This window comes from Oreochromis aureus, linkage group 8 (assembly GCF_013358895.1).
Source record: "Oreochromis aureus strain Israel breed Guangdong linkage group 8, ZZ_aureus, whole genome shotgun sequence".
In the NCBI taxonomy this organism is placed as follows: Eukaryota; Metazoa; Chordata; class Actinopteri; order Cichliformes; family Cichlidae; genus Oreochromis; species Oreochromis aureus.
In genome coordinates this window covers 28,771,904-28,783,517 of record NC_052949.1, presented here as the reverse complement: position 1 = coordinate 28,783,517, position 11,614 = coordinate 28,771,904, and the positions used below count along the sequence as shown (strand labels likewise).

Here is an 11,614-nt window from a genome sequence, read left to right as displayed (position 1 = left end):
TTGCCATTTATAACACTAGAGGGAGCAATATGCAACATGAGCATAGTTTGCTATTTATACCACAAGGAGGGGGGAAATGGAATACAGCTGATTTTCAATTTAAAGCAAAGTAAGCTGTATTGTGATCTCTGTTATAGGCAGCATACAGAGATGAGAGAAAGATGCTCCAGTTACATGATTACAAAAGAAGTTAATAGATATAAAAGAAATAAATTATGCTTTAGTGTCAGGTGTTCAAGAGAAGTTACAATTTAGATTTTACAGTTTTGAGTCGTTTAAAGTGGTAGAAAAAAAATGTCCATTAAGCGGTATTCAATTTGTATTTCAAAGGTATTTTAATGTGAAAGGGGAAATTCCACATGCAAATTATGAAATTTCCCTTTGTGGGACTACTAAATGTATCATGTTATTCAAACAATATTTTGTACAAATACCATTTACAATAATGTATGACATTTAAACATGATATTTAGATTGTGGTAAATAGCAAAGGAATATAAAATAAAAAAGGAAAAGGAAAGCATTCAAGTAACTTTATATTATGAACTGAAGAGTAAGGCAAAAGTATAAATGAAAAGCATACAAGCATTAATGTATATAGATAAACCCAACAATCATATGACCCCTATGAGCAAGCACTTTGGCGACAGTGGAAAGAAAACTCCCTTTGACAGGAAGAAACCTCCGGCAGAACCAGGCTCAGGGAGGGCGGCCATCTGTCAGCGACCGGTTGGGGTGAGATGTAAACAAATCCAAAACTGTCCACAGAGCTACAGGGGCACACTGGGATCGCAACAGCAGCCATAGAGGGAAACAGATTAGGATGTTCTTCCCAGTACTGAAGTGGGTCGGCTTTTCTTTATGTGTGCGTTTTCTTTGAGAGGTAGGTCTCCACTTTAGTTTCTGTTGATGAGGCACTCACGGATACTTCTGGATAAGGGTCATTTGGAAGCAAGTGGTTGGCTGACTTTGCGAAAACAGCTAGAAACAGATGAAAGGAAAACACAATTTAAAACAATAAAACAAGAGACATCACAAAGCGCAGCTCTTCAGTTAGCAAACTGGCAAGTAATGAAGTTCTAAAAAATAATTGGAAAAAAAAAATCTAACTTTAGAACTAAATGACCCAAAACTAAATTAAAAATGAAGTAAAAAAAGAAATTGGCTTAATACTGGTGTCTTCTGATGAGGTAAGTTGCCATGCGAGGTAAAAACCACACGTGGCTATAATTTGGTGGCCTGTATACAGTTCCAATCCAAGCATGTAGTTGGCTTAAATGGGTTTAATACTGGTGTCTTTCGATCACTTGACTGTATATAAACCTGTTGAACAAAAGGTGTATTTTAATTTCACTATACCTGCCCATCCTTGTAGCCGGTTTCTAGTAGCGTGGCACAGTTTCAAGATCAGTGTAGGGCTTCTCCACTGCCTTCACTGGACAGAACACATCTGAGGAGTTATGAATGGATGGATGACTTAATGAATGGATGAGATTATAGTTTGTTTCAAACAATATCAATATCAAATGTTACAATATAAAGTAAGAAACAAAAATACAATTACCTGTTATGGCAGGGATCCCATCAGGTGCAGTTGCAGTCTTTCTGTTCACGTTTCTGGTCAGCTCTTCAATGGATGAGAGCAGTCTTATCTATCAGCTCCCACTGGTGAGCTGTCAGTGTTGCTGGTAGAGTGTGCTCAGTTGCAAAGACACTAAGATCACTTGGCAAGTCCATATCCTCACAACCTTGCAGTCATTTTGTGTTAGTGAATTACACAATAAATGGGGTTGTGATAACTGTGATATGTATTCAGAACACCTGATTGGAGGCAGGCGTATGGCTGTGATATGTAAAGGTGATCAATCAATGTGTGTTTTTCGGTAGTTGCAGCAGTAATAAGTTGTGCATATCCTCTTGACTGAAACAGTTCTTGGATGGGTTTTTTTCCTCTTCTCATAAGGTCCTCATTGAAGTCACCACAAACAATAATTGGTTGGCAATTCATCATTTCCAATGAGTCCAAAAGACATTGCATTTGTGGTAAAAACCTCACGTGGCTGTAATTTGGTGGCCTGTATACAGTTGCTATCAAAGCTGTGACTGGCGATTCAACCTTGATAACAACAAATTCAAGGTCAGTCACATTTTGCAGGTATTTTCGAGACTCTGCTGTAAGAACTGTAGTACAGTAGTACATTGCAACTCCACCGCCATTTACCTTTGCCATGTCTGTATGGTTTGTGTAAGAGACGTGTCTGTTGCGTGTGGCCATGTTGTACTGTTCCAGCTGGAAGCGGGGAGAAACTGATGATCCAGACAAGTGAGTTTCTGTTATGCATAAAACATCAGCAAGGCTGAGTTCATGGTGGCATCTCATGTCCTCCATGTGAGTTGGGAGACCTTGTGCATTGTGATGGATAATTGTCAACGTGGGGACTGTGGGAACAACTGATTTTAAGAATTGCAACAGTGGTCTTGCATTCTCAAATGATGCATGTCTCATATTTTTGAGTGCATCTGTGATGGCAGGATCAGCATAGATTTTCCTTTCATCAAAGTCTGTGATGTACAGTCCTTTAAGCGAGGTTGTGCGGCTGAGTGCAACATAGGCCATTCCAGGTTCAAAAACACGCTTCAAACATACTACTGCTGACTCCATTGTCATGCCTTGTACTTTGTGAGCTGTACATGCAAAGGCCAACTTCATTGGAAATTGCCAGCGAAGAACTCCTTTTTTACTTGTAGATTCTTCACATTTCTCAATATATACCAGGTTGTCTGAGGATCCTTGTATTTTCTGCGAAATTTTTGCCCAGAATTTTGATTGTCCAGCGTAAGTCCAATGAGATTCACAGTTTTTGGTCCATCCTGTGTGGTTGTCACAATGTTCGTGATTGTTCCAAATGTCCCATTAACAAGCCCATCTTCAACATCCAAATTTCTAATAATCATAACACGCACTCCAGGTGCAGCTTGTATGTTATCAGGTAAATCTCTTTTGTTGCCTTTCATCATATCTGCCAGGAGGACCATCTCACCCGTTCGTGGGTCTTTTCTGTAATCTTCGGCCTGAATATTTATGATATCAGAATGAAGAGCAGTTACAGTTGCTGAATTGTGTTTGTCGACCTCTTTGTTTGTAGCATAAATGTGTAATACATTAGATGGACAGTCTTTTATGTCATGGATAGCCTGTGTGAGCAAGGCTTTATCATTGGCTTCAAGAGAATCTGTTTTTGCTTCACTCTTATCCTGTTCAGAACTTCAGCAAAAGAATGATCATCTTTCTGTCGCATGATTTCTGTCAGGTTGACCATGTGGAAATAGTCTTTCCAGAGATCAAGGACATTGTCCTCGTACACACAGAGTGGTTTGGCTTTTCCAAGGGGTGGCAGCTGGTAAAAGTCTCCTACTGCAAGGATAGACATCCCACCAAAAGGCTTCTTGTTTCCTTTGATCTGCTGAAGTCTCCAGTGGATGTAGGCAAAAAGGTCTTTAGAAACCATAGATATCTCATCAATGACCAGAATCTCTGCATTTGAAAGTGAAGCTCTCACTTCATCCAGTGCATTGCCCAGTCCCTGATACGGCAGTTTTAAAGATTTTGGCAGCTTTAGCAGAGAGTGCAGTGTTTTCCCAGATATGTTAAAAGCTGCAGTGCCAGTAAATGCAGTCAGCAGTACTGCAGGGTAGGACATGTCTGCTTGGTCACGGAATCTGGGGAGTTGGTGCAAAATCTTTGTTGCCTCCTCATATATGCACTTGATAACATGTGATTTTCCACAGCCAGCTCCTCCAGAGACAAAATAAAAGAACTGCTCAGGACAGTGACCCCACACAACTTTGAAACACCACCACGCACCTGCGTAGAATATGGATGCTTGGGTTTCATTCAGACTTTGGTACATTTTTCTGACAAAGTCTGGGCTCAGCTTTGGTGCTATGATTGCTGGCATGGCTCCACTGCTGCTACCACTGACTTGGTAGTCTGGAACAATGTCCATTTCATTTTCGTCAGTGTCATGTCTGGATTGTCGTTGGGCCACACACTCTAAACGATCTACTTCAACCTCAGATGCAAAGGTGTTCCATGCATTGATAAGTGGGCCTTGTTGTTCAATCTGTTCCAGTGCCCTTTCCATTGTTTTGCCATGGCTTTCATAACGCTTTTTGTTAAAGGTAACAATTGGCCGCACTGCAAAACCATGTTTTCCTCCACTTTTGTAGAACTGTTCGGATGTGGGGTATTTTGTGTTTTTAAGGTCATCATTTGATCGATGTGGAAAATAAAGTTTTAGTAGTCTGCTATAAAACTTCTCTGGATGTTTCTTTTCTGAGAACCGAGGATATCTGATTATTGCAGGTTTCCCTCTTGTTCTCTTTTGAATATAACCCATGTTATTCAAAAGAGGGATGGCATTTTTTGACTCTGTTTGACGGCTGTAGAGAATCCTGTACTCTGAAGCAAATTCAGCCAAACACATTCTTTCAAACTCAGGTGTTCTGGGTCTGTTTGCATATTTTTCTGGCAATCCAGACATCCACACATTTTCATCATCTGGTGCCATGCTTTGCAACCTGCTCATCGGGAGACTCATTTTCAGGGCATCATCATCAGTCTGTATGAACACCACACTGCGTGAACACTTTTTTAGTGGCAGGCTGCATGTCCTTGCCACGGATTCTTGGGCACTGACTTCTCTGTGTTTAGCATATGCCTGCATTATCTGTTTCATTTCATCTCTCTCATTGACATTGGACTTTTTTACCTCCTGGATGACTCCATTAAGAAATTGTGTCATCTCAAATTCGGGTTTAGAGACATAAGACATCATGTACATCAGGCAGCTGTAGTCATCAATGACATATTGGATGTCCATGTTGGCATTCCAGGCCCTCAGCAGATCTGCATTGTATGCATTCACCCAGCAGTCATTAGGTTCACGCTTTAAGAGGATGACATGGCCATTGCTTAAATTGAAGACACAATCCAAGTATTGTTCATAAGTTAATTTGCATTTGTGAAGCAGCTCAGACAAGTCTTCAAACGAGGAATTTGGGTCACAGAGCAAATCTCTCAATGGCTGGAGTTTTCTTTGGCCTCTTTCTGTTTTTTTTGCGAGAGCCATTCGTCTGTTTTTTTGCTTTTGTTTTCATTTGTGCCTTTCTCCTTACTTGTGCTATGCTGCTTATCATTGTGATCATCGTCATCATCTGGGCTTGGGAAAGTGATCATTGTTTGGTCTACAGGTAGTTTGGGGAACCCAAACCTACATGACACATTACCTTTTTTACAGGATCTGGAGTGATTTCTGCTGTGGACTTGAACCTCAGACACAATTTTGTGAAGTTCAGGATCGGCATTTTGGTCAGGCATCTTACATGTTATGTACTTGTCAATAAATTTGTACACATGGTCTTCAAGGTCGCTTCCAAATTTAGGTGCATCTTTGACCCAAACCAGTAAATGGATATGAGGGCTACCTCTGGCCTGAAACTCCACTCGATAAAAGTAATCTTCTACTTCACCGATGGGCTGTGCCGGGGACAGGATCAGTGTTGTCATTAGTGCATCGACTCTTTTTTCAAACAATCGTATCACAGTCACAGGGTTGCTTCGGAGAATTTCACACTTTGTGTTCCAGTCAAGTTGTGAAAAATCCACTTGTTCACCTTGTTGAGTTTTTATGACCTCAACAACCTCAGGCCATCTCATTTCAGCAGCTGAAAATGTCAGGAAAAAAGTTGGCTTTCCTAACTGTCTGACCATAGCATGCAGATCTTTCAGTGCCTTTTCCCAATAGGCTGGAGTACCTCTCAGAGGTTTCATGAAGCGTGTTGCATCTTTGTTATTTATCAGTCTCTCCACTTCGTCTTTATTTTGAAGCATTCTGTTACAAATTCTACATCCATCCTTGGTGATTGCCTTACCTTTGCGCAATTGGATGGACATGCTGTTTGTAGCCATGTGTGTTTCTGTTACAAACTGTGCAAAGAATAGGTAGCTTTGGTCAGTTGCAAACCGTGTATCTGCAGAGAACAGCCGTGTATTAAAATACATGCTTGGGGACAGTTTGACTTGTCTGGCTTCATCTAATGTGTTCTGTCCAGTTGGGAACTGCACAGGAAAGGCCATGGCTTCAAGTTTAGGAATAGAGAAAAGCCAACAGGTCTATTTCCTTGGGCGGGTGCAATGCTAAATATTCCTTCACCATATGATAAAATGTCCTGTGCTATATCTGGTGGTTGCATACAGGTGTCTAGAACAAGACCAGGGTGAAGTTCTTCCTTTTCTTTCTCCGTATCTTGTAAGGGCTCTCCATTTGACTGTTCAGGCTCCAATAGTTCATTTACATCATGACATGGCTCAAGTATTCCAGCTGTTGTATCCTCAGTGGTTCTTCTTTCTGGTACAATTTGGTTGTCGAAGTTTCTGGGCAGTGCATCTTGAATATCTGTATCAGCAGTGTCATGTTCCGTCTCGATTATCTGATTATTTGTGGGATCAGCAAAAGTTGCGTCATCATCAATAGATACATCTTTGTATTCTGAATGCATCTCTTTTAGCTTTGATAAGCCTGCTAACACATTCTTCATGTTCACAGTGTAGAAGTGTTGGTATCCTTTGAATCTGATGTGTCTTTTCAGTTGTACTTGCAGGAGCTGGGCTTCATTGCTAGGTCTGGGAAGACGGTTTACTGTGGTTTCCACGTCTGACGGTACACAAACAACAGCCCCATGTACGGCTCTTTGCTGTCCTTTTGGTAATGCAATGATTTTGGCAAACGGGAGAATTTTAGCAATCAGTTGTCGTTCTAGTACATTTAATTGACTCAGTTCAATTGGAATGGGTGCTAGTGCTAAATTGTTTGCCACTGCGATGGAAGAGATCTTTCCTCATTGTAGGTGGCTGTCACAGTTGTAGCAAATCCACTCTTGCATTCTTTGTTTTGGAAAGGTACAATTAGCTGTACATTCACTATCACAAACATGGACAAATTTTCCTGTCAAGCAGGTGTCAACAATGTGACTATTTTTAACATACTTTGATCTTTTGCAGTGTTTTACTTGATTAGGAAACAGAGTTCTGTGGCACACTGTACAGACATGGGTGGGTCCTAACTTAATTGTTTCACGGAAAGCTAATGTGGCTGCTTGCATCACACTATTCACTACAAGCTGGGGCTGTGCTTCAGACTGTGGACCCTGCTGGAATTGTGTTACTAGTCATCTGTATTTCTTCTTTATTCTCTGCGCACACAACTTTTTATAAATGGCAAAAAATGCAGTGGTAGCCATTTTGTGTCTCTGGTACTCTGCACAGCGCTGTATATGGTGCAGTGTTTTTTTAATAACCTTTTACAAAGGTCATACCTGTACCTTCTGCTCCTCATATTTTCAAAGCAGTTAATTTCTTTCAGTATAACACATTATTTTAGGTTGCTGCGGGCCTTCAAACATCAACTAAATTGCAGCCTAAATACAAATGAAAGGAAATCCTGTTTACGTATTATTCGTAAGAGGATCTCAGATGCTCTTAAATTAGATGTAATTCATTCACTGATTTCAGATTAAACCAGATGGCTCTGTACATGTGCCATAAAAAACACGTTTCATAGTTGTGTTACGTTTTGTAAAGAAATGACACAAAATTCAGTTACAGGTTAAATGTGATTGAAACAGAACACACTGACATCCATCTTGAGAAAAGATGAGTGTCACAAAATGTTTGTATTTATTTGCACTGCTTTTCACTGTGGATGTCAATTTATCTGAAGCTTTAAGTATAAAATGGTATAAAAGTTTTTTCAGAAGAATAGATATAGAAATAGCTAAACAGACAGACAGCTGTTGAGATGTCTGCATTTTAGGAGTCTGATGAAAGAAACTGACAAATGTACATGTTTAGTCTAACATTTTAGTATATTTAGTACGAGTTAGCAAGCACACTTAAGGTGAAAGACTAAATATCAACCCCGGTGATTATACATAGGGTTAGGCTTACCTTTTTAGGTGGAGAATTTGATGCCGTGTGGAAATCATCGGTTGCCCAGACTCGTTTTGCTGGTGGACGAGTTTCTGAACTCTGATAATACAGTTAATCAAAATTAGAAAACCTACTAACAGATTTGAAATAGAGTGTAACACTGGATACTTTAAAGAAAACATGAAACAGTAGCGGTTACTAAACGTACTAAGCAATAAAAAAAAAAAAATTCCAGCTGTTTGCATAACTACTAAGAAATTTGAAAGTGAGTGTAACTTTAAACAAAACTAACAGAAGCGAGACAACAAAATTCTTACTGTTTACATAAGGCAAACATGTAACCATATGTCTTTAACATTTAATGGTAATGTAACTGTCCACTATAAATCCTTAATGGAGGAATACCGTTTTAAATTTACCTTGCTGCCTGGAGGACATAAGGAGGTGGGTCTATTCTGCGTTTCCAAGGACAAGCTGGCTGGTGCTGTCTGCTAACCCAGGCAAAAAAGAATATAATGTTAAGACATTAAGTGACCTGACACTTTAATTTCACTTTACAATGCAATGCATGGCATGAACTGTTATGCCAGTTGGGTAACATTACAAGATAGAAATGGTCAACTGTATGGATAAGTGTTATAAAAAATATATTGTATGTGCTCACTACCACATCAGAATTACCTGTTCAGAGCTATAAAAAAAACAAAAAACAAAAACAAACAAACAAACAAACAAACAAACAAACCCCTTTGTCATATTTTCCTTTGTTTTGGATAGAAATTAGACAAAATTGAGTTAGCAAACATGCTTTAAGTGAAAGACTACATATCAACTGTAGTTATAGACACCAAAGATCAGATATATACAGACTGGTTATACACATGGGTGGTAGGGCTGCTCAATGAATCTACTTTTAATCAAAATTACGATCTGGGCTTTCAACGATCATTAAAAAGGAGTCGAGAGAATGAGTCGATTATTAGCACCTCCCTCGTGCTTTTCTCTCGCGCTGCTCCATGTGGCAAATCGAGCGCACCTCTCTGCGTTTCGAACACGCGTCACAACAATTAAGAGGAGCTAACAGAGGGAAGCTCGGAAAGCTAAGCAGAAGCTATTTGGAGAGGAGAGTGACTGCCGTTGGTTGAAAAGAGGTAAAAAAACCCCCCAAAAAACCAAAAACAAATTATTTTATGACAATCTTTAAAGCCATTATTCAATACATTGTTATTGTTAAATAAATATTGTCAAATAATGGAGATCTAGATTTCAGTGAAAATAATCGTGATTATCATTTTTGCCATAATCGAGCAGCCCTATGGGTGGGCATACCTTGTAATTTCTTAATAGAGGAATATTTTTTGATATTTACCTTGGTACCTGGGGAACATAAGGAGGTGGGTCTATCCTGTGTTTCCAAAGATAACCCGGCTGGTGCCGTCTGCTAACCCAGGAAAAAGGGTATAGAAGACATTAAGTCACCTGACACATTCATTTCATTTAAATGTTCTGTATACCATGCACTGTTATGCCACTTGTGTGACATTATAACAAAAAATCCTAAACTGCATGGGTAAGTGTTCTTAACTGTCTCAAACGTGTTTTGAAAACTGTTCAGCTGTCTGTGATCACTACCATATCCTCATTACCTGGTCAGATGGAAAACTACTGACTGCCTCATCTTGGTTGTGGCCAGTGAGCATTGGGACAGCAGGATCGACCAGGTCAAGTGGTTTCCAGCGCTTCTTTTGTGCCTGGGATCTTTTATTTTTTCTCGGCATCTGGTAGAATGTCAACATAAAAACAGAATATTAATTATTGGCATTTCAAGCAATTTGTTATTTTAACCCTCTGATACATTGACAGACAAGATGACTATAAGAACAAAAAAAAAAAAAATCTCTCTTTTCTTTAAATAGACATATTGATAGTGTCACTACCCGGTCTTAAGGCTTTGTTAAGTTCCATAACAGTTTGTATATTGTAATTGAGAAAGTGATTACCTTGAAAGTTGGGAGGCAGATTTGTTGACCACGACAGTTACTTCGTTTTGGTGTACAGTAATTGGGAAAGTAATTACCTTGCAAAGCTGGGAGGCAGTGTTGTTGCTGAGACGCTGTTTGAATGCCAGCAGCAAGCAAACCCAGATGTTCACAGTCCTACTTAACACCTCAAACTTTTCAAACAAATCTTACAAGAACATTTGGCAAAGTGATTGGCTTGCAAACTTAGGAGACAGTCTTGTTGCCCACAACAGTTTTGTTATAGAGTAACTGGAAAATTGGGTACCTTGCAAGGCTGACAGGCAGTCACGTTGCTGGGAGGCGGTCTTGTTGCTGGGGCTCTGGCAGAATGCCAGCAGCAAGCAGACCCAGATGTTCACAGTCCTACTTAACACCTTAAACTTTGCAAACAAATCTCACAGAACAATTAGCAAACTGATTGGCTTGTAACACTGAAATGTAGCCTTGTACTGTCTGGTTTAAATTTCCTACTGAGAGACAAAGAGGAACTTTACTGTTTGGAAGGGAGTAAAAACACTGTACCATCTAATCTTAAAAGTTTTAATTACAAACAACAGCTCTGAAATAAAATGACATCCAGCGCTAAACACACCTATTTTTTTCTAAATATCAGCTGAACACATACATAGAAAATATAAGGGGGGGCACTTACCTTGGCTGAATCAAGAGTTGAGGTATTAAAGGCTGCTGTAGTTAACGCCTTATAAAGACAGACAAAGAAAGGTGTGAAACGCGACTACAACGCAGCTATCCGATTGTTCAGTGATGACGTGATGAATCCTACTTCCGGGCCTAAAGTAGTCTGCGTTTAATATGGCTTTTGTGTTGTTAAGATGTTTAATGTTTTGTATTTTCTTCTATTTAATCTCAAAAAGCTCCTAAAACAGTCAGTGATCACTGTTGACCTCCCTCGGCTTTTATTACTGCTAATCATTTATTTAAGCTCAGTTTTTAAAACCCACGATGTAACTACAGCACAGCCCATGCAGCAGTATATGAATGACTAACCTCGTATTGTGGATGGATTATCTCACTTGTTCTCCTGGCTGAAGTTTAGTCCTTTTACAGCATCCTGCCATGCGATTACATTTGTTCCTGACCACCGAGAACACTCACGTTAACTTTTATCGAGTGGAAAAAAAGTTAGCTTGTTTATGTTATGCTAACATAGCTGTGTCACTAGCGGTCACGTAGCACATCATTATATACCAGCTAGCCAAACTTCAGTAACCCTACAAACGTCACTGCTGTTTAGTTTTCTGTCTTCATTTATGTTGGAAGTTATAGCAGAGCTGTACGTTTGAATTTTTTTCCAAAAGCCCGCAGTCAGGACATGCTATATTGTATTTAGATAGAAGCTAGCGAGCTAACTTCCTGCTAACTTCTAACGCCGTTAAATGTCATAATATCCATTTTCATGGATGCCTGGATGTTAAACTCAATTGTTACACCTGGTAGAGCAGAACACTGATCATTTTATTAAAGATGAAAGACTTTAGACAGTTTTTCAACTCTCAGTAATGCCACAGTGATCGTTTGATATATGGACCTGCAGCGGAGTTTAGGCCCAGACACGTCCAGTGACGTCAGACTGAACAACCGG

At 39.7% G+C, this 11,614-nt stretch overlaps 1 long non-coding RNA gene across 1 annotated transcript; it reads right to left on the bottom strand.

Moving 5' to 3' along the window:
- Window positions 1-875: 875 nt before the first annotated feature.
- LOC120441459 lies at window positions 876-1,735 on the bottom strand. Its single transcript, XR_005614118.1, has 3 exons — window positions 1,565-1,735; window positions 1,360-1,450; window positions 876-981 (listed from the first exon to the last, which is right to left on the bottom strand). It is a non-coding gene; the product is annotated as an uncharacterized LOC120441459 (long non-coding RNA).
- Between the last annotated feature and the right edge of the window lie 9,879 nt (window positions 1,736-11,614).